Raw genomic sequence first — 24,188 nt, 5'->3', positions numbered from 1 at the left:
AAGAGCAGCAAATGCTCTTAGCCTCTAAACCATCTCTCCAGTCCCTATCCCAGACACGGAACTACTTAAAGAGATTTTATATTACTACATTAAATAGTTCATAAAAAGCAAAAAGAAAGGGTAGTGGACACGCCTGTAATCCCAACACTTGGAGGCTGAGACAAGAAGACTGCGGGGCCTCCAGGCCATACATAGCAAAGTCCTGTTTAAAAAGCAAAAACAAACAAAAACCCCACACCCATTTAACCCATAACATGGCTGGGCTTGCTGGTTTTTCTTCTGTTGTTGTGTGAGGCAGGCTTCCACTATGTGGCACTGGATGGCCTGGATCTCAGAGACTGGCCTGTTTGGTCTCCTCAGTGTTGAGATTAAAGGCATCCAACCAACACGGCTGATTAGTCTGGGCTTTGGGACTAATAGCTAAGAAAAGTCTTCTAAAGGGAAGTAGGGTTTCTCTTGCTTACAGGGCAAGCATTTAGTTCCAGGACAGCCAAGGCTACACAGAGAGACCCTGTCTCGAAACAAACAAGCAAACAACAACGTGTTCTGTTTGGCTTTGTTGTTGTTTATGGAGGCCTGACCCTCAGTGTGTCTGCCTGTCTGTCTGCAATGCTAGCATTCCAGGACTGCACCGCCATGCTGGCCTGACCCTCAGTCTGTCTGCCTGTCTGTCTGCAATGCTAGCATATTCCAGGACTGCACCGCCATGCTGGCCTGACCCTCAGTCTGTCTGCCTGTCTGTCTGCAATGCTAGCATTCCAGGACTGCACCGCCATGCTGGCCTGACCCTCAGTCTGTCTGCCTGTCTGTCTGCAATGCTAGCATTCCAGGACTGCACCGCCATGCTGGCCTGACCCTCAGTGTGTCTGCCTGTCCGTCTGCAATGCTAGCATTCCAGGACTGCACTGCCATGCTGGCCTGACCCTCAGTCTGTCTGCCTGTCTGTCTGCAATACTAGCATTCCAGGACTGCACCGGCATGCTGGCCTGACCCTCAGTGTGTCCGCCTGTCTGTGTGCAATGCTAGCATTCCAGGACTGCACCGCCATGCTGGCCTGACCCTCAGTCTGTCTGCCTGTCTGTCTGCAATGCTAGCATATTCCGGGACTGCACCGCCATGCTGGCCTGACCCTCAGTCTGTCTGCCTGTCTGTCTGCAATGCTAGCATATTCCGGGACTGCACCGCCATGCTGGCCTGACCCTCAGTCTGTCTGCCTGTCTGTCTGCAATGCTAGCATTCCAGGACTGCACCGCCATGCTGGCCTGACCCTCAGTGTGTCCGCCTGTCTGTCTGCAATGCTAGCATATTCCAGGACTGCACCGCCATGCTGGCCTGACCCTCAGTCTGTCTGCCTGTCTGTCTGCAATGCTAGCATTCCAGGACTGCACCGCCATGCTGGCCTGACCCTCAGTCTGTCTGCCTGTCTGTCTGCAATGCTAGCATTCCAGGACTGCACCGCCATGCTGGCCTGACCCTCAGTCTGTCTGCCTGTCTGTCTGCAATGCTAGCATTCCAGGACTGCACCGCCATGCTGGCCTGACCCTCAGTGTGTCTGCCTGTCTGTCTGCAATGCTAGCATTCCAGGACTGCACCGCCATGCTGGCCTGACCCTCAGTGTGTCTGCCTGTCTGTCTGCAATGCTACACAAACTTGTCACTTAGCCAGCACTGCTTTCACAACGAGCCCCACGACTATCTAGTCACCTCTGCTTTGCTCCCAAGTTCTAACACTTCAATACAGCTGACTTCAGACCTGCCAGAACTGCTGTGCCTGGCAGCACACACCTGTAACCCAGCACCCAGAGGCCAAGCTGAGCTACAGGAGTCCTTGCACAAAAAAGCAAGGTCTGGGGCTGAAGGGACGGACGCTCAGCAGTTTCAAGGAGAGCACTCAGGTTTGGACCTCAGCATCCACCCACGTGGTGACTCACAACCAACTTTAGCTCCAGTTCCAGGGATCCAACGCCCTTCTCTGATCTCCCTGTGCACCAGGTAACAAGATATATAAATATACATGCAGGCAAAACACTCTGACATATAAAATTAAATTAATTTAAATTAAAAGGCTGCAATGTAGCTCAGTGGTAGAGTGCAAATGACCCCCAGCGCTGAAGAAAAAATACCAGAAGCAGCCAGGGGCCCACAGAGGCGCAAGCCCACACCCTAACACTCAGCGAGCAGAGGCAGAAGGCCTGAAAGATCAACAGTAGCCTCAGCTACATCAGACTCTCTTTTTTTTTTTAATTAAAAATTGACATAAGTCAGGATGGTGGTACGTGCCTATAACGCCAGCACTCAGAGGACAGAGGGATTAGTTCAACTGAGCCTGTCTGGAAAACTTCCCACTCCCGGGGCTGGAGAGATGGCTCAGCAGTTAGGAGCACTGACTGCTCTTCCAGAAAAGCCAGGTTCAATTCCCAGCACCCACATCAAGGTTCACAACCATCCGAACTGTCCAGCTGCAGAGGACCTGACACCCTTATTATCCAGCCTCTTCCGGTACCAGACACACTTGAGGCTCACAGTCTGACATGTAGGAAAGATATTCATTCACATTAAAGAATTTTGAGACAGGGTCTCTCTGTGTAGCCTTGGCTGTCCTGGACTTGCTTTGTAGACCAGGCTGCTCTCGAACTCACAGGGAATCCGTCTGCCTCTGCCTCCTGAGTGCTGGGATTAAAGACGTGCGCCACCATGCCTAGCTAAAGAAAATTTTAAAAAAATTTAAACTGTTCCTAATAATATCAGACAGGGGCTACATCAGGATTGAGGTGCGTGCCTGTAAGACTGGCACTCAAGGGGCTCAGGGAGAAAGAACTCCAGCTTGAAATCAGCTTAGGATCAGGTCTTCTGCAAGAGCAGCAAGTGCTCTTAACCACTGAGCCATCTCTCCAGCCCTACTTCTGTATTTGTGTGTGGTGTGCATGGCCACAGAGCCAGAAGAGGACATTATATTCCTTGGAGCTGGAGTTTCATAGTTGTGAGCTGCCTGACTTGAGTACTGGGTCTGATTTGAGTGCTAGAAAGCAAACTCATGACCTCTGGAAGAGAACAGTGAGTGAGTGCTCTTAATCTGGAAGCCATCTTTCCAGCCCCTTTCTAATAGCTAGACATACCTGAAAATCAGCCACGGCCAACAATCTATTACTGTTATGTATATAGCCCAAGTTCCTGGGACACTAATGTGGAAAAAGAAAAATTGAACAGGAAGAAGAATACACAAATGTATTACATGCTTAAGAATGGGGCTACCAACTCTGGTGCCCCATGTTTGACCATGTCAGAGGAAGGATAGCAGGCTACCAAGAAGAGACTTGATACCCTTGAGCATATACAGGGGGAGGAGGTCCCCCTCAGTCACAGTCATAGAGGAGGGGAGTTAAGGGGAAAATGGGAGGGAGGGAGGAATAGGAGGATACAAGGGATAGGATAACAATTGAGATGTAATATGAATAAATTAATAAAAAATATTTTTAAAAAAAGAATGAGGCTACCAGAGATCTGCCTGCCTCCGCCTCCTGAGGGCTGGGGTTAAAGGGGTGAGCCACCACCTTCTAGCTGGGCACTAGACTCTTAAAAGAACCTTTTATTTAAAGACAGGCTCTCACACACCCTAGACTAGCCTTGACCTTGATATACAGCAAAGGATGACATCAGCTCCAACCTCCGCCCTGGACAGGCTGGACAGGTGCATCCCTGCTCCAAATTTACGAAGCATTGTGTGGGTCAAATCCAGAGCCTCATGAAAGTAGGTGAGCACTCCACCAACTGGGCCACATCCCTAACCTTCAAACAGCTTGCTTTTTGGTTTTTTGTTTTGTTTTTTTTTGAATGTTTGGGGGCTCTGCCTGCTTGTGTATCTATCTTGCATGCCTGGTGCCCACAAAGGCCAGAAGAGGGCATCGGACGTGTGGTGGTTACAGTGAGACCGCCCCACTGGCTTATATACTTGAATGGTTGGTCCCCAGTAGGTGGACTGTTTGGGGAAGGGTTAGAAGGTGTGGCCTTGTTGGAGGAGGTGTGTCACTTGTGGGTGGGCTCTGAGGTTCCAAAACTCCACACCAGGCCTAGTGTGTCTGTCTGGCTTGTGCCTGTGGATCAGATGCAAGCTCTCAGCTCCTGCTCCAGTGCCATGTGTGCAGGCCTGCTGCCATGTTCCCCTCCATAGCAGTCATGGGCTCATCCTCTAAAACTGTAGGCAAGGGCCCAGCCAAATGCACTCTTTTATAAGTTGCCTTGGCCATGGTGTCTCTTCACATTAAGAGAAAAGTAATTAACACAAGATCCCCTGCAAGTGTCATTGTGGGTGGTTGTGAGCTGCCAAGTGGTTGCTGGGATCTGAACCGCTGTCCTCTGAAAGAGCAGCAAGCTCTTAACTGCTGAGCCATCTCTTCAGCCTCACTGAAACAACTTTTAACTCAAAATCTCCATTTGAGATTTTGGTAGACTCAGGTTGCATAAACTCAAGCTGAAAACCAGTTCATATCCCCCCAAAAGGCTTTTGTTTCTGCGGGCAACACAAGGCCACAGTTGAGACACTAGTCAGCTTGCTGTGCGCTTTTGGTTGGTGGCTTATCATGTTCTTTGCTTCCTCTTTTGGAGTCAGGGTCTTGCTGTGGCGTCTTCACTGTCTGGAATTCACAATCTTGTTGCCTCAGCCTGCTGAGCGCTAGGAGTTCAGACTTGTACCAGCATGCCTGGCTTGATTTACATTTTTACACTTCCTCAACTATGTTAGCGGTACTTCAACAGACCATTCAGTGAGCCTGTCTCCACTTTCTAGTAGTTCATCTTATTACAGAGGATAAAAGAAATAACAAGTCGAAGGTGCTCATTAGAGAAATGAGATACAAGAGCGTGGTGATACCATCGTAACCCCAGCACTTGGCGGGGATGGCGGAGTACCACTGCCTCAAGACTGAGTCCAGCCTGAGATACAGAACAAGTACCAGAGCAGCCAGGGCTGCACAGCAAGACTCTGCCTCCAAAACACAAAAGGGGGAGGGTGAGATGGCTACCAAGCTCTGAAAACCCGAGTTTGATTCCTGGACCTTACATGGTGGAGAGAACCAGCTCTCAAAAGTTGTCCTCCGGCCTCTGCATGCACACACACACATACACAGTAAATAAACAGGTAAATAATTTTTAAGAGGAAAGGGAATACATAGCCTGTAGTCAAATAAGCAGATGAATAAAAATACCCACGTACATAAAATAAAACCCACTCGTTCCAATGACATTGCAGGCACATTCACAGAAATGGGTAACAGAGGCCTGTGAGAAGCAGGAGGAGAGAGGACCAGGGCAAAGCTGGGTAACACAGGAGAAAGAACTAAAAAGATCTCTAAAGCCACTGGTTGCTGAATCACATGATTCACATCACTTATTCCAAGAAACCACCAGAGGAAAAAAAGGTTAAGCCAGGTATAGTGGCATACACAGAGGCAGGTGGATCTCTTTGAGTTCAGCCTGGTCTACAAAAAGAGTTCCAGGACAACCAGGGCTATTACACAAAGAAGCCCTGTCTCAAACAAACAAGCAAACAAACAAACAAACAAACCTAAAACAAGCCAAAAAATAACCAGACTCGATGTGTTCGGCTTTCTGTATTCTTGTTTAAATCAAGTGTGCTACCCCAGACCATGGCAAAGCAAAATGTGCATTCACAGTCCTATCCAGGAAACTACCGTCGTCAGTGCGCTATGCTGGGCCCGGCAGCAGCCGGCTAATGCAAGAGGACTGGGGGGGAGAGGGGGGGAGTGGGGGGGGAGGGCTGAGGCTGAGCTGTACCACACAGCAAGACCTTGCTGAACAAAGCAACACAAGATTCTCCCAGGGCTGGAGAGATGGCTCAGAGGTTGAGAGCACTGGCTGCTCTTCCAAAGGTTCTGAGTTCAATTCCCAGTAACCACATGGTGGCTCACAACCATCTTTTTTTCCCCCAGAGCTGAGGACCAAACCCAAGGCCTTGCGCTTTCTAGGCAAGCACTCTACCACTGAGCTAAATCCCCAACCACCCCACCCCCTTTTAAAAAAGGATTTATTTTATTTATTACGTACATAGTGTCTTGCCTGCATGAATGCTTGCAGGGCAGAAGAGGTCACAAGATCTCTTAATAGATGATTATGAGGCACCATGTAGTTGCTGGGAATTGAACTCAGGACCTCTGGAAGAGCAGTCAGTACTCTTAACCTCTGAGCCATCTCTCGAGCAATAAATAAATCTTTAAAAAAAATCTCCCTGCAGAGTGAGATTCTGAGTTGATACTTTGGTCTCCGCCTTCTGTCTTGTCTGACCAGCAGGAAAGCAAGGGCCAGCAGCAGGGCTCGGTCAGGAGAGTGCCTGACTACCATGATCGCCAGCATCAAGCACGGATGGGAGAGCAATGCATCAGTGAACAGAACCCCTAAATATAAAAAGTGGGCTCCCCGCTGGGAGCTGTGGCACACACCTGTAATCCCAGCACTCGGGAGGCAGAGGTAGGGATCTCTGTGAGTTCCAGGCCAGCCTGGTCTACACAGTGAGTCCAGGACAGCCAAACACTATCTCAAAAAACCAAAAACCAATAAAAAACCAAACCAAACAAGTGGGCTTCCTCAAGGATTCCCCAAAAATGTTCTAATTGTGGCGTTTACACACAAATGTCTTGTAACAAGGCAGAATGAAGAAAGAAAAGCTGTTGTGTCAGCTGTAACTGGCTGATGACTAGGTGACTTCCTGAGCTGCTCAGAGCTAAGCACTGGGAAGCACCGTACTGCACTTCACTGGCTGTAGCTTTAGACCCTTCCCTTGTCTCTCACTTCAGTGCAGCACAGCCAACCAGCCAGATAGGCTGCCCTCATGAGCACCGGCCGTGAGGAACCTGCACAGCAATCATAGCAGCTTGCCACACAGGGCTCTCTGGACTCTACATGGCCCTGTGGCTACTTTCACCCACACTAGAAGAAAAGCACCTCCCTCGTAGGCCAGCAGAAATCTGTGGCTGGTGTACAAATAACAGCTTTTCTAGTAGGCTGTGCCAGGACCAGTGGAATTAAGTCCTTCAAAATGAAGGCTCGTAGTGTGGCTGGTAGAGAGTCCTTCACTTACAGGAAAATCTACCATGACTGGTGCACACACCCTTGCCACTGGACCTTTTCCGGCTCTGTCACTTTTCCAGTCATTTTCCTGTGTTGCCCCCTACTGTTACCACATTTGACCTAATAAACAGCTTGCCTCGGAGCTGGAGAGATGGCTCAGAGGTTAAGAGCTCTGCCTGCTCTTCCAATGGTCCTGAGTTCAATTCCCGGCAACTACATGGTGGCTCACAGCCAACTACAATGAGATCTGGTGCCTCCTTCTGGCCTGCAGGCAAAACACTGTATAATTAATAAATAAATAATTTAAAAAAAAATAAATAAACAGCTTGCCTCAGCTGCTGGTGGTGCTCACTGTAATCACCGTCTCCAGAGGCTGAGGCAGAAAGACTGACTCAAACGCTGGAAGATGGAGGAAGCTTACAAGAGTCTCGATGAGGCAGAGACACGAGCGTGAATGGAACCCAGGGCCTGGGACAATCACCTGGAAAGTGTCCCTCTGCACGGACACACGCCTTAAAGCCGAGGAAGAACACTACAGCGAGAAACACCAGGTATTCGAGGAAATAGCACTTGATTAACTTATTCTTGCAGACAGATCACCTCGCTATGGACTCTAAGGGGAAATCCAAGAAAAGGGAAGCTGTTGAAGGAGAGGTGAAGGGAGAGGGAAAGAGGCGGCTGTGGCAGAGGAACAGGGGCTCCTGGTCAGTAAGGCCTCTCAAGATCACTGTTCCAAAGCAGCATGTAGTTTAGCGCTTTGTGGGTGGTTTGTTTTATGGTTTTCCTTTTCATTATTTATTTATTTATTTATTTATCTTTTTTAATGTGGTGTGGCTGTGTGAGCTTATGTACCTTTTACTGCCTCCTCTTTTGGTTGCTGGTGCTGGGGTAGAATCCAGACCTCGCACATACTAGGCAAGTGCTTTACCACTGACCTCCACCTACATTACCCTTGTCAAAAAAAGGGGGGGAAGGGGGTCTCGTATAGCTCAGACTGGTTTTATTTTGTTTTGTTTTGGGGGGTGTAGGGCTCCGAGACAGGGTTTCTCTGTGTAGCCTTGGCTGTCCTGGACTCACTTTGTAGACTAGGCTGGCTTTGAACTCACAGTGATCCACCTGCCTCTGCCTTCCGAGTGCTGGGATTAAGGACGTGCGCCACCATCGCCCAATGCTCAGCCTGGTCTTAAACTCACTACGCAGCCAAGGCTGGCCCTGAGTACCCTCTATCGGGTCCCTGGGTTCTGAGACGAAAGGTCTCACAGTGCACAGCCCCTTACTGCAGCTTTTGTCCTCTAGCAGGAGGCTGAGCTGGAAGAAGGAAGGAACGGCAGCAGAGGCAGCAGCAACTGGAGGAGGCTGAGGGCAGAGAGCAGAGGCCACCAGGACACCAAGGGATGAAGGAGGAAGAGACGACAGGACCTGGTCACTGGAAGACCCCCCAAAGAGCTGAGGGGTTCATACACCCCAGGCCTGAGCATGGCCAAGGCTGAGGACTCTGATACCCTGGGCCCAGGAGCCATCATGCTGTCACTACAGGGCCAGGCTTCAGACTGAGGCCTATACAAGAGCTGCAGCGCCAGACAGCGCCATCCTTGCGGAGGTCAGCTGCCACCACACACTGCTGCTAGAAGCTGAGGCTTGGGATTACCTGCCACCCAATACAGGCTTCAGCTAGACTGCCTAAAATGGTATGTTGAGGTCTTTTTCTTTCTTTCTTTTTTTTTTTAAACAAGACAGGGTTTCTCTGTATAGCCTTGGCTGTCCTGGACTCCCTTTGTAGACCAGGCTGGCCTCGAACTCACAGCAATCTGCCTGCCTCTTAGAGTACTGGAATTACAGGTGCACACCACTGTGCCTGGCCATTGGTGTCTTCTGAAGTTTAGAGGAGCAGGCCCCAAGTTTCAGGGCTTAGAGCTAGTCTCTGGACCTGCCTGATCAGCCTCAAAACTGGCTCTCAAGGGCCCAAGGACTGTCAGCACAGGGAGAGCTTTTCTTTTCCTACCCACAATCCCTGCCAGCTGACTGATAACAATGGCATTGTGGTGACTTAGATACTGATGATGTAGGGCATCAGTTAAAAGCAAAATATCAACACTGACAGTTAAACTTTAATGGACAATAAATATAGATTTTGTAGCGTCACCTCCCACCTTAAAAAAGTAGGCAACATCTCCCTCTGATGCAGTCACAGCCAGCACATGCAATGGTAACTGTAGCACCACCAAACACTTATTGAGTGCAAAGCATGTACACTAAGGGAGCTGAGTGCTCCCAGCCACTGAGGTTCAGCAGGCACAGACAATCTGAAACAGGAGGGAGTCTAGCGCTAGCGCCAGGCCAGCCTTGGGTGCACAGAGACCCTGTCTCAAAATTAATTAATGTGTTTAATTAATTCCAAAACTGGGCAAAAAACTTCAAGTACCTTCCTCTGAAGAAGATACAAAAAGGCAAGAAACACAATATAAGATACTCAACTATGGGCTGAAATTCATATGTCACAGTGGTGAAGAGCACCCACTGCTCTTGCAGAGGACCTTGGTTCAGTTCCCAGCACCCACATAGCTAACCACTTGGGTAACTCTATTTCCAGGGGACATGACGGCCTCTTCTGTCCTCCGTGGACTGGCGCACACACATAAACCCATAAAGATCGTCATCATTTGTCACTTTAAAAAAAAAATGCAGCGGGGCATGGTGGCGCACGCCTTTAATCCCAGCACTCCAGAGGCAGAGATGGGTGGATCTCTGTGAGTTTGAGGCCAGCCTGGTCTACAAAGCAAGTCCAGGACAGCCAGGGCTACACAGAGAGACCCTATCTCAATCAATCAATCAATCAATCAATCAATCAGTCAAAGAACAAATCAGGACAATGGCTCAGAGGTGAAGAGCACTGGCTGTTCTTGCAGAGGGCCCTGGTTTGGGCCCCGATGCCTACATGGCAGCTCACAACCATTTGTAGCTGGAGTTCTGGGGACACAACATCCTCTTTGGGCCTCTGCGGGCATCAGGCAAACATATAATGCACAGAAGCAAAACACCCAGAAACATAAAACAAGAATAAAAACTTGGAGGAAAAAGGAAAAACTCAACAAGGGTTGGGAGCAGAGCGTGGTAGAGTGCGTGTCCAACACACACGAAGCTGTGAGTTCAACCCCAAATACAGCATTAACTGGGTGTAGTGCACACTTACAGCCCCAGCACTTGGGTGGAGTCAGGAGGATCAGAAATTCAGTCATATCTGTTACGGTTATTTTCGTAAGACTGTTTCTCAATTTCTCTCTTAACCCAGCTATCACACAAATAACTGAGACTCTTTATTTGTTTAATAATAAGCTTCACAACACAGTACCTGAGCAGTTATTACTGTATTCTTTTTTTTTTTTTTTTTTTTTTTGGTTTTTCAAGACAGGGTCTCTTGGTGTTAGCCTTGCCTGTCCTGGACTCGCTTTGTAGACCAGGCTGGCCTCGAACTCACAGTGATCCACCTGCCTCTGCCTCCTGAGTGCTGGGATTACAGGCGTGCGCCACCATGCCTGGCTTTCACTCTATTCTTCACCCTCTAAGCTAATCTGGTTTCCAGCATACATCCCAGAGATACTTGCACTTTGTAGCTTGCCTTGCTCCACTCCTCTCCTGATCTCTCCTAGACCTCTCCCATGCCTCCAGTCCCCTACTTCCTCCTCTAACTCCTCCTGCCCTGGCTGGCAGGAACTGTATTAAAGGATCACAGAGTTACGAAGGTTGAGAACCTGGGACTGGAGAGATGGCTCAGCGGGTAAGATCACTGTCTGCTCTTCCAGAGGTCCTGAGTTCAATTCACAGCACCCACATGGTGGCTCACAACCATCTATAATGTAATCTGATGCTTTCTTCTGCCATGCAGGTGTACATGCAGATAGAGCACTTATATACATAAAATAAATAAATCTTTTTGGGTTTTTTTTTTTTGTGTGTGTGTGTGTGTATGTGTTTTGTTTTGAGACAGGTTTCTCTGTGTAGCCTTGACTGTCCTGGACTCACTTTGTAGACCAGGCTGGCCTGGAACTCACAAAGATCCACCTGTCTCTGCCTCCCGAGTGCTGGGATTAAAGGCGTGTGACACCACCACCCAGCTAAATAAATCTTTAAAAAAAAAAAAAAAAACTTCAGTTACCAAGAAAACTAATGATAAAAATTAATAATACATTTTGGCTATTTCACAGTAGCCAGTAGACTACATAAGGTTTCTATGTCCTCAGTTTCATTGTCCAATCAAAAATGTAGGTACTGGAGAGATGGCTCTGCAGTTAAGAGTGCTTTCTGTTCTTTCAGAGAACCCAGGTTAGGGCCCTAGCACCCATGCGAAGGCCTGCAACCACCTGTAACTCCAGTCCAGAGATCTGATGCCCTCTCCTCTCCTTTGAGAGCACCAGACATGGCACACATACATACATGTAGGAAAAACACCTACGTACATCAAATAAAAATAAGAGTTTAGCCGGGCATGGTGGCGCACACCTTTAATCCCAGCACTCGGGAGGCAGAGGTGGATCCAGGCCAGCCTGCTCTACAAAGCCAAGGCTACACAGAGAAACTCTGTCTCAAAAAAACAAAAAACAAAAATAAGACTTTAAGGGGCTTGAGAATTGGCTCAGCACTTAAGAGCACTTATTGCTCTTGTAAAGGACCTGGGTTCAGTTCCTGCAAAAACAGGCGGATCTCTGAGTTCAAACCCAACCTCTTCTACATAGCAAGTTTCAAGCCAACAAGGACTAAACAGCAAGAAATGTCACAAAAATAAACATAATTCATTAACATATAAATATAACAGAGCCCCTCATGATGAGACCCTTACATGGAGGGTTTACTCAGAATATACAGGCATGCTCGCCTAGGCAATTTACTATAAGGTGTAACACAACAAAATAAGCAGAAGAGCCACTCGTGCCACACACTAGTGCACACTTAGACTCTAAGAAGCAGTAGGCCAGTAAGGGCCAACTGTGTGCTAACCACACTGACAAGCTATAATCACAGACCAAGTGGATAATTCAAGGAAAAGCAGTGCTGTACGGTTAAGGGTAGGCTTGAAACTGCAGCAAGCCAATTCCTACTGAGCAGACCCATGTAGTCAAATTAGAAGACACTGCAGCAGTTTTACAAACTGATGTTTTCACCACCACCCACAGCAAAGGGAACTGATAGCATCAGCAGTGTTTCCAAGTTCAAAATGTTCTTTCATTTATACGTATCTTCACCCAGATACACTATATAATGGTCTTATCCTAAACCTCCTCCTCGGCCCAGCACTCTTTACCCTCCCTAAAGAACACTCGCAGGCACATACACACATGCGACTGTCAATAACCATGTCACTCTGCTGACTGAGTAATGTCAAAACACTCCATCTTACCAGCCATCCAATAGTAACTTAGGGTCTGAGCCAGGAAAAAAGCCCATGCGGGCTGGAGAGATGGCTCAGCGGTTAAGAGCACTGTTTGCTCTTCCGGAGGCTGTGAGTTCAGTTCCCAGCAACCATATGATGGCTCACAACCATCTATATTCCTGATGCCCTCTTCTGGCTTGCAGGTGTACAAGGACAGAGCACTCACATACATAACATAAATAAATAAAATGCTTTAAAAAAAAAAAAAGCCTCGTGCAATTGGTAAAAATCCCCAAAACTTCTAACCTGCTTGTAACTGACCATAAGCTCACACATGAACACTGATGGTACACGCTGGCCTCCAGTGAAGCCTCACTACTCGGCAATCAAAGAACGAAGGGTTTATCGACCTCCCACGTGTGAAGGAGCCCAGGATCAACTCAGCCACCAAGCACAGTTGGCCCTAGATTCAGACAGACCCGTCCTCAGTCAGTGTGGCCGGCCTCAGGAAGGTTCCATCCTGGCGAACAGCACAGGACACTAACACCACTTTGAGGCCTAATAATCATGGGGATAATTAGCTTCTATGGGGCATTTAGAAAAGATAAAATGGGAGGCAAGACCGTCCTAAGGGGCGTTTGCTATAGCTATTTCAGCCTTTATATTTGGTGTCATGTGACAACTCAGACCTATGAAAAGAAGTGGAAAAGCTTCCACTTCACTTCCTGTTCTGCTCATGCATTCCAGCTAACTATGACAAATATCTGAAGAAGCTGGGTGAGGCAGCATACATCTGTCATCTCAGGACACTGATGCAGAAGGATTGTCTCCAGTTTCCAGGCCAACCTTGAATACACAGGGAACTTGAGACCAGCCTACACAGTAAGACCCTGTCTAAAAACAAAAACTAAACTAAACAAAAACTTCTAGCACATACCAGGCAGTCGGATCATTTTCAATGAATAAACTAAATATAAAAGATCAGCAGGGGCTGGAGAGCTGGCTCAGTGGTTTAGAGCACTGCCTGCTCATCTAGAGGTCCTGAGTTCAGTTCCCAGCAACCATATGGCGGCTCCCAACCATCTATAATGAGATCTGGTGCAGGTATATATGCAAATAGAGCACTCACATGCATAAATAAATCTTTAAAAAGAAAAAAAAAAGAAAAAGATCAGCAGCAACCAGCAAGTGATACATGTAAAATCTCTTTAAAGGAGGAAAAAAAGTGCACCCAAGCGAGAGTGCTGGGATGTTCCACAGTACTGACACTTTTTATAGATGCGTCACTCTGACTTCGGCACCTCATTTGCATGTGTGGAAGAAAAGATCTGCACAAGCATGAATGGTTCCTTCTACGTTACAAAAACTGAGCACAGCATTTCCTTTGCAACCATTTCTCCCACAGGTGTCCTGCCAGCACCTACGAAGAGAGTGAGCAAGCGACACCCCTCATATAAGAGGCAGCGTGCTATACCTCAGGAGAACAGGTGATTAAAAAATCACCATTTTAAAGTAACTAGGGCCAGGTGTGGTGGCACACACCTTTAATCCCAGCACTCGGGAGGCAGAGGCAGGTGGATTGCTGTGAATTTGAGGCCAGCCTGATCTACAAAGGGAGTCCAGGACAGCCAAGGCTCCACAGAGAAAGAAAAAGAAATAAAATAACTAAACTTTCTCAAAACACTAAATGCGGAGAGCCAGGCATGTGGCACCTGTCTGGACAGAAAAGGTAAGAGGGTATCTTGAGTTCAAGGCCAACCAAGACTGACAAGGCGGTACACACCTTTAACCCCAGGGCTCCCCAGGTTAGCGGCAGGCAGACTTCAGTGAGTTCGAGGTCAGCCTAGTCTACATATTGAGTTCAAGGATAGCCAGGGCTATGCAGAGAGAACAAAAGTAAACAAGCGAAGCCTGCCTGGACTACATACTGAATTCCATGCCACTCTGGGCTCCAGAGTGAGATCTTGCCCTAGAGACAAACAAAAAGCCAGGTATAGTGGCATATGCTTGTAATCCCAGAATTTGGATAGTGGAGACAGGAAAACCCAGAATTCAAAGTCATTCCAGGATGCATACTAAGTTGGAGGTCTGTCCGGGCTACCTGAGAACCTGGTCTCAAAGAGAGAAAATGATGCTGGATCACATGGCTCTTCCTTTGGCTGTAGCTGTTTTGCGAGGCCGTCTGGTGCTACAGCCAAGGCTGACCTTGAGCTAGAGAGGCACTCCTCCGGAGTCAGTTCGAGTTATGGACTGCAGGAACAAGCCACCACACCTTGTTTGGTCCAGCATTATCACTAAAAACTGGACATAAAGACTCTGGATATTATTCACAATACCCTAAAGGCATAAAGCAAGTTCTAGGCCTGCTGAGGCTGAAGAGCAAAACAACCAGTGTAGCAGGGCGCAGCAGTCAACACCTGGTCTCAGCCACGTGAACCAGAAGTGGATGGTTTAAGACATATGCCCTATCTTCAATTCCCAGTGCACAGAGGCTCAGTGGCGGGGAGGGGGAGAAGGGGAGGAGCTGCTGTTTAATCCACAGTGACAGACAATTTGCCTTTTGGAAGAAAAAAGGTCACATGATAGATAATGGTGTCCATCCACATGAGGGTACCTAGTGCTGTGGTCTGTACGTTTAAAGGGTTAGAATGTCACCCAACCTGACCCTGGTTTTAGTTCATTAATCAAATAGTAAAATTTGGTGGTGTGTATGTATGTTTGTTTGAGACAGGATCTCACTGTAGAATAGTCAACCCTTTGTGTCGAAGACATACCAAAAACAGTGGTAAGGTGAGCAGGCGTGCCTCGCTGGTCACTGTGCAAAGAACCCAGGGGACAGAAAGTCAGGACCCCAGTACAAAGGGGATGGGCAGGCCATCCTCACAGTGCTGGACACACACCACACATATCAGCTGGGGAAGGCGAGTCCTACACTACAAGAGGGCCTTTTGGTCACAGGAAAATGGACAACTCCTTCCCTGAAAACAAAACAAAGTTGCCTTTCCTACCAGGCTCCAATGGGAGTAGCAAGATTGATGCAAGCAGCTGTGCTTCCAAAGCAGAAGCAGCCTTGTCGGAAAGAATGGCGTCCCTTTCGTCCCCAGCTTTAACGGGGGGCTCTAAAGTGAATAGCGACTTTAAAGGCAGTACATATACATTTCTCCCTACACGGATATCGAGTGACTGTGCACTTCAGCACCTGGAACACAGAAAACCTCAACAAAAGAAAATACGAAAAAAAAAAAAAAGAAAAAGAAAAAAAAAAAGAAAATACGGCCCCCCCACCCCCACCCCTCTTACTTGCCAGCATCTGCAGCCTGATCTGCCTCCAAGGACTGTGCTGATGCTTTGCCAGTAGCCTGCAGTTCCTCCCTCAGGCCCCGGCTGCTTGCTCTGTTCACTCCGGGCTCCTAGCAGTGCCCTGCCTATATTTAGAAGCCACGCGCGGATCGGGATCAACAGGTGCTGGGAGGGCACCTGAGCGCGGAGCAGTCTTCGCTCTGCTGCGGGCGGCACACTGCACACCACTTCAACTCAACAGAAACAGGAAGCTGCTCACAGTCTCGGTAAGGTGTCTCAGCACCATCACCAAGACCCTTGACTCTTTAAAACCACGCACGGGAGCAAGCAACTTTTCAAAGATTCCACGAAAGCACCAGTTTGCTGTCAAGACAGATATGGGGGTACACGCCTGTAACTGCAACCCCTGGGGGGCAGAAGCAGACAGACTGCGGAGAGCCTGGGCTATGCCACAAGAGCCTCTCCAAAAGGACAGAGGACAGGACGGGAGGCAGGGAGGGAAGACCTAACTACTGTCACAACAGACGCAAGTTTCAGCCAGTTCCGACTGCTTCAAAGCAGTGTGGGGCTTAAGTTAGCAGTTACCAGCTCTTCCAGGGGAGTTTGGTTCCCACATCAGGAAGCTCACGGCTGCCTATAACTCCAGCTCCAGCATACACACTGCCTATACACACACAGAGACACATACACACACACCTTTTTTTAAAAGGATAAGAATGGATACACTGTTCATTCCTGCAATCCCGACAACTGGGAGGGAGGCTGATGTAAGATGCCCACACAGAGTTCCAGGCCAGCCTGAGCTGTAGAGTAAAACCTATAACACCGACGCCAGAATATAGAGGACCTGAGGACCGGGCCTGGCGTCACACTTAACCCCCATCCCCAGGAGGCGGATCTCTGTGAGCCAGCAAGGACTACAGTGAGACTGCCTCAAAAGAAAAACAGAAAACACAAGAGAAGAGAGGGTGGGTCTCACTCAGCTGACAGACTGGATGAAGCCCTGGGTTCCCCTGCCACACGAACTTTGCCTGGTCTATAATCCCCTGTAATCCTGGCCTGCAGGAGGTGGAAGCAGACCTCTGTCAAGAGAGAGAGGAGAGGAGAGGAGAAAAAGAAAAAGAAAAAAAAAGCTAAGGGATCGAAGGAAACAGGCTGAGGAAAATGAAGGAAGTCATGAAATACAAGTACATCTGGACTCAGCTTCCTTATTCTCTACTTCTGTGACCCTAGCAAATTACTTTACCTCTAAATTTATTTACTTTTTTGGAGGGTTTTTCGAGACACGGTTTCTTCGTGTAGCCCTGGCTGTCCTGGAATCACTCTGTAGACCAGGCTGGCCTCGAATTCAGAGATATTCCTGTTTCTGCCTCTTGAGTGATGGGATTAAAGGGGTACACCACCACGCATGACTGGGTGTTTTTTTTTTATCTCTAAATTTATAAAGATTATTATATTAAATGTGATGATTAATTAAAGAAGATTGTACATGGAAAAAAAGTAATCTTAACACTTTGCCTAGTCCACTAACAGGTCAAGAGCCACACCTCACCAGGGAGGACACTAGACTCTCCTCTTGCTTTGATGTGGGGGTGGGGGTGGGTCTCCTGTAGTCTAAGTCCGGGATGCCCCTGAGTTCTGACCCTCAGGCGCCCACCTCCGGAGTGCTGAGATTACACTCCCGCACCACCACATCCCTCCTCACTTGATTCTTGTATTAGAAAAGCGCCATTTAGCCAGGCATGGCTGCTTCGTCTGCCTGCAATCCCAGGACTTTGGAGACTGAGAGGGAACCAATTACTATGAATTACAGGCCAGCTAGGGCTATAGAGTGGCAGAGTAAATACAATTTAGAGACCTGACAAGTGCTCTAGCGGTTAAGAGCGTGTACTGCTTTTGCAAAGGATCAGAGTTCAATTCCCAGTACCCACCTCAGAAAACTCAAAATAGACTGTACCTCCAGATACAGAGACTCCAACGCCCTCTTCTGGTCTCTGGGGGAACTGCACTCTCATGCACAAACACACTGACACACACCTAAGAATTTTTTGTTTTTTCAAGACAGGGTTTCTCTGTGCAGCCCTGGCCATCTTGACCAGGCTGGCCTCAAACTTACAGAGCTCCACCTGCCTCTGCCTCCTGAGTGCTGGGATTAAAGACGTGCATCACCTCCGCTTGGCTATAAATAAGATTTTTGTTGTTGTTGTTCAGTTTGGTTTTTTCAAGACACGGTTTCTCTGTGTAACCTTGGCTGTCCTGGACTCACTTTTTAGACCAGGCTGGCCTCGAATTTGCAGAGATCCGCCTACCTCTGCCTCCCAGAGTGCTGGGATTACAAACACGCCCCACAGAACCGGGCTCCTATAAATAAGAATTTAAAAGGATATTTTAGATCATGAGATTTGGATATTTATAAGGTAGCCTAATGCTGCATACTATCAGAACAGAGCTGAAAATTATAAACTGATGACTGCCCAGAAATCTTAGTTTAGATGAATCAGCAAAACTAAATGCCTCACAAATAAAAAGCTTAACACAGACAGCTATGAATAATGATAATGATAGCTTCGAAATCAGTGATCTTCTAGTCAGTGCTATTTCAAATTTGGTCTGGAAATCAGAGTATCAAGAAAACACAAGTAGTCCATCTTAGTGGCTCACACCTGTAATTGCAGTACCTGGGAGTCTGGAGCAAAAGGACAACCACTTCAAGGCCATCTGGGGTGACACAACTGGTCCCCAGGCAGCCTGGGTTACAGCCTGGGTTACTCCAAGGGGGGAGTAGAGGGGAGAAATACTTTTTCACACTATTCCCAAATCTTAACTCACACTGGAAGGTATTAAGGCAGCTTGATCACTAGGAGTCACCATTAGTGACAATTTCTAAAAACAAAACCCCCAATTCTCTCTCCCAAACACAAACCAGAATTAGATGGTTTATGAACATTTCTCGGTGAGAAGCTGAAATTCTAACAGCATTCATTACTTTTCAGCCCGGATACCTTGAACTCTGCAGTATCAGTGACCTCGCTCGTAGGAAAGTATTTCTGGTAATGTGTCCTTTCTCACTTCAATAAATAGGGAAATTATGAACAGTAGTCTACTGAGCCGATCAAGAATAAATATTACAGATTTGCTTTACAATAAATAACAAAATTACTGAAAGACTGGCTTGCATGCCTTAGCAAGGGGCCAAGTCTAAGACTAAACCCACTTTCTTTAAAAAAAAAAAAAAAAATCTCCAATTATCTTGGATGAATTAGGAGACGAAGACCCCTCTAGTGCACCTATCCTATACTCTTGCTTTTAACTCAAACCCAAACTCGTATTTCTTTGCCTTTTTTAGTCCGTTTTCCTCCCCAAATTCCCAAATTGTCCTCCTATCCTTTAGGTCCCATGATGGCACTTGCGTCCTAAGGACCGCGGGCACCCATGCCGGAGACTTTACACATGCTCATTTCGCTGTACTTCGCATTTCAAGTGACCCATTATTTCATCCTTTCCGATCACGCACGCAGTTTTTTAAACCCAGTACCGCACACACGCTCACACCAGAGTCCCCCCGCACTCCATTGTTTCTCCGGCCTATCCTTTAGAAAGTCCCCAACTCGGACCCGTGTGCTTCGCTCGCCCCATTAACCCCAGAAACCCTCGGCCCTCTGAACAACTGCAGGTCCCAAGGGGCTCCCGGCCCCCCTCCTCTCGGTCCCCCAACCCCCAACAACTGCCCCTTCCCTCTTTTTTTCCTACCTCGAGCCCTCCCTCCACCCCGGGCCCCTCGCTCCCCCGCCACCCACTTCACCCAACACCCTCAGCCTCACCTAGCCCGGGCTCCCGGCAGTCGCCGCGTCCCCCTATTCCGGGCTCTGCGCCCCGGACGCTCCGGGTCCTGGATGAGGAAAGAAGATGAGCCTCCGCCTCCTCCGCCTCGTCCTCGTCCTCGGGAGCCGCCGCCGTCGCTGCCGCGCTCCTCCCCCAGCTCGCCCTGGGCCCGCCGCCGCCCCGCCCCCACCGCCGCCTTCCCCGCTTCCCTCGTCCGCCCGGGCGGCCGGCAGAGACTCGCTGGCGCGGCTGAGGCCGGAGTGCCCGCGGATCCACAGCGACCCTCGCCCGCCCGCCGGCCCGCGCGCTGCTCGCCCCGTTCGCCCCGCCTCGGAGCCCGCGCGTGCGCCCCAGCCAGCCGAAGCGCGCGCGGGGACGGGGGAGGGGGGAAGGCGCGCGCCCGAGCCGGCGCGCGCGGAGGTTGCGGCCGAGGGGCGCGCGAGGGAGACCTGGGCGGGGAGGGGGCGGGCGGCCGGCGGGGCAGGCACGCTGGGCGGTCGGGTTACCGCTCCCTCGCCCGGTTCGCGCGCCCGAGTGGCGGGAGACCAGGAAGTACTGAGAGGAGGGGGTTGAAGGAGCGGGTCAGGGGCCAAACGGGAAGGAACGGAGGGATGAGTGGGGCGCGCACTCGCGTCCGCGTGCGGGACGGCCAAAAGGCTACAGAAAGCGGGCCGGCTAGGAGTGAAGAGTCGAGCGGGAACTGACGGAAAGAGCCGAAACTCTCCGGAGGTAACCGACGCTTCCCAATGGGAACCCAGCGCTTTTTTGCACTAGGTCCGCGAGGACGTCTGTCCTCTTTTTGGCCGCTCACGACTACGCGCCCTTTAACTTTGCCCCCTCCCGGACCCACCTTCTGCTCCTAAAGATCCTCTCAGAGCCCGACGACCACCAGCCTGGCGGGAGAGGGTCTGGAGAGAGGACGTGCGGGCGAACAACCTCACGGTTTCTGCGTCCCTCTACGTGGCTGTGATTAGAAACACCTATTGTTGTTATCGTCCTGTTAAATACCTGTCTTCTTCGTCATCAGTAACTCGATATCTCCAGCCTCTCCAGCGCCGGAATCGTCTGTAGTATTGAGGTGTATCTTTTGAGTCGGCGTCTTACCGGTTGGCTGGTCAGGAGAGAGAGGTTAGAAAGGGCGCGTCTAACAGACACGTAGGCCGAGAAACTTTTAAGCATGAGATCTGTTTTGGCGATTATTTTTAAAATCTGAATAGTGAACTTTGTAGAAGACAATCATGTCACGATATCAAAAGGTTGGATACGCCTGGTAGAAGCTCAGATTTAGACTAAACCACCACTGAAAATGTTGATCACAATCTGTACTTATCTTCTCACTTCCTTTGAAGCCAAGCCAAGAGGCTTTGAACAGGCAGAACCATGTCGCGTGTGGGCATTACAGGCAGGACACAGTTTTGGTTTCCAGGCGTCCCAGGTCATTTGATTGAGTGTAGTACAGTATGTGTCTGCCAAGCCATTTATCTTCATCTGATCCTTTTTTGGTTTGGTTTGGTTTGGGTTTTTTTTTGTTGTTGTTGGTTTTGTTTTGTTTTTGTTTTGTTTTTTTTTTTTTTTTTTTTTTTTTTTTTTTTTTGTCTGTTTGCACGGCTTTATTTTTGTTCATTGAGGCAAGATGGGGCTATGTAGCTCCCTGCTGGCCTCCAAACTCTGGATCCTCCTGCCTCAGCCTCCTGAGTACGAGGTTGTCTAAGGCCTACACCATGCTGAGTGGGCACTGTAGCCACCCCACCCCCACCCCCTTACCTTAAACATGCTAAGCACTGTTCTTTTTCAACGTTATTTTTACATTAATGTATTTTATATGTGTGAGCATCTTGCCTGCATGTACGCATACCACATGGATGCCTGGTGCCAGCAGGAAGTCAGACGAGGATATCAGATCAAGAACTGGAGTTCTGAATGGTAGTGAGCCACCAAGCTGGCGTCCTCTGCAGGAGCAGGTGCTCTTAACTGTTCTCCTCTAGGCTCTGCTCTTTATGAGGGAATATAAAATGTACTGAGCCAAGTACAGTGGCACACACTGTAACTCTAGCACTCAGTAGCCTGCGGCAGCAGGACTGTGAGTTCTCAACCATTCTGGGATGCATAGCAAGACTGTCTGACTGTCTTCAAAAGGAACTGAGTTACTTCTTGTAGTAGCACACTCTAATCCCAGTAGGTGTAGCTCTGTGAGTTCAAGTCCAGCCTGGTCTCCACAGTGAGTTCCAGATGACCATTTTTGTATTCCTTAGCTTTGCACAGTTAAGAATTAAAAAATCTGGAGCTGCGGATCGCTGTGAGTTCGAGGCCAGCCTGGTCTACAAAACAGTTCAGGTCAGCCAAGGCTACACAGAGAAACCTTGTCTCGAAAAGAAAAAAAAAAAAAATCAACTCCCCAGCACCCACAAAGAGACAAGAATAGCTGCACATGCCTATAATATCAACACTTAAAACAGATGCTGGTAGAGGAATGTATGAGGTTTTCCTCTGGCCTCTACATGTGCACACACACACACACACATATGCACATATACACAATCACTGTAACATTGTATTTAGTAGGTCTTCACGGACACATTCTGAGTAGTTGAGAGGAACCCACAATCCCTTGGGTGACAGCAGAAAAATTCCCCTCACAAGATTAATTTTTTACAAATCTGCACTCCAAGCAGGCTGTGGTGGCACATACCTTTTATCCCAACATTCAGGAGGCAGAGGCAGTTGGATAGCTGTGAGTCTGAGGCCAGCCTGGTCTACAAAGTGAGTCCAGGACAGCCAGAGCTATGCAGAGAAACTCTGTCTTGAAAACAAAACAAAACAAAACAAAAATGAAAGACAGAAATGAAATGAAGAAAACTGCACTCCACGGCTAAAGAGATGGCTCAGAGGTTAAGAGCACTGGCTGCTCTTCCAGAGGTCCTGAGTTCAATTCCCAGCAACCACATGGTGACTCATGGCCATCTATAAAAGGGATCTGATGCCCTCTTCTGGCCTGATGATGTGCATGCAGACAGAGCACTCATGCTTTAAAAAAAAAAAAAAAAAGCTGGGTGAATTGGCCCACGCCTGTAATCCCAGCACTCAGGGAGGCAGAAGCAGGTGGATCTCTGTGAGTTCCAAGGCCTGCCTGGTCTCTAAAGTGAGTCCAGGACAGCCAGGGCTACACAGAGAAACCCTGTCTCAGAAAAACAAAGAGTTAGGGTTACCTAAAATACTTGCCGTGCTGAACGGAGTTAACAGGAGGGGCCTGGAAATGCACGGCTTTACAATCCCCATGTCTGTAGAAGGGCATTCGATACAATTTCCAGATTTGTTTCTAATATGAATTTGGGGGCTGGAGAGGTGGCTCAGAGGGTAAAAGTACTGTCTGCTCTTCCAAAGGTCCTGAGTTCAATTCCCAGCAACCACATGGTGGCTCACAGCCATCTCTAGTGTGATCTGCTGCCCTCTTCTGACCTACAGATATACATGGAGGCAGAACACTGTATGCTTAATAATAAACAAATAAATCTTTAAAAAAATATGAATTTGGGGGAGCTGGAATGGAGGGTCAGTGGTTTAGAAAGCTTGCTGCTGTGGCAGAGGACTCTGGTTCAGTTCCCGGCGCCCACATAGTAACTCAGAATCGTCCTTAACTCTGATTTCAGTGGACTCAAAGCCCCCTTCTGACCCCTGCAGGCGCCAGGCAGGCATGTGGTGTACGTATGCACGCAGGTAAAAATGCTCATATGCACACACACACATGAAAAAAATCTTAATTTTTAACAAATAAATATCAATTTTGTCATTGTTCTTTATACTATACATACATTTCCCAGTGTGTGTTTTACTTTAAAATAAAATAATGATTACCCACCATGAAATAATTGCAAAGTAGTTACAGTAGTTGAAGTTGAAGAAGTTGAAGTAGTTGAAGAAAAATTAATGCAACATAAGCTTGTGGGTGGCTCTGAAGAAAGCATTAACTGAATTTCTGAAGTTATTAAAGTAACATTAAAAATTGGAAAAGAAAAGCTGGAGAGATGGCTCCGTGATTAAGAGTGTTTACTGAAGCCGGGCGTGGTGGCGCATGCCTTTAATCCCAGCACTCGGGAGGCAGAGGCAGGCGGATTGCTGTGAGTTCGAGGCCAGCCTGGTCTACAAAGTGAGTCCAGGATGGCCGAGGCTACACAGAGAAACCCTGTCTCGAAAAAAACCAAAAAAAAAAAAAAAAAAAAGAGTGTTTACTGGGGGACTGGAGAGATGGCTCAGAGGTTAAGAGCACTGCTGCCCTTCCAAAGGTCCTGAGCTCAATTCCCAGCAACCACATGGTGGCTCACAACCATCTCTAGTGTAATCTGGTGCCCTCTTCTGTTGTGCAGGTGTACATGCAGGCAAAACACTATATATGATTTTTTTTTTTTTAAGGTTTTTTTAAGACAGGGTCTCTCGGTTAGCCTTGGCGGTCCCAGACTCCCTTTGTAGACCAGGCTGGCCTCAAACTCACAGCAATTCACCTGCCTCTGCCTCCCGAGTGCTGGGATTGAAGGCATGTGCCACCATGCCAACTCATAAATAAATCTTTTTTTTTTTTTAAGTGTAGCCAGGTGTGGTGGTGCACACCTTTAATCCCAGCATTTGGG

At 48.4% G+C, this 24,188-nt stretch overlaps 1 protein-coding gene across 1 annotated transcript in view; it reads right to left on the bottom strand.

The window, feature by feature from the left end:
- The window catches only part of Spats2 (spermatogenesis associated serine rich 2), a 71,706-nt gene extending 52,034 nt beyond the window's left edge, over positions 1-19,672 (bottom strand). Inside the window, 1 exon segment of the mRNA XM_051160326.1 lies at positions 19,566-19,672. The gene's annotated coding sequence lies outside the window, so the exon portion shown is untranslated.
- Between the last annotated feature and the right edge of the window lie 4,516 nt (positions 19,673-24,188).

The sequence above is a fragment of the Acomys russatus genome, chromosome 17 (assembly GCF_903995435.1).
Source record: "Acomys russatus chromosome 17, mAcoRus1.1, whole genome shotgun sequence".
In the NCBI taxonomy this organism is placed as follows: domain Eukaryota; kingdom Metazoa; phylum Chordata; class Mammalia; order Rodentia; family Muridae; genus Acomys; species Acomys russatus.
The sequence above is the reverse complement of the archived record's forward strand: the minus strand, read 5'-3'. Positions and strand labels throughout refer to the sequence as shown.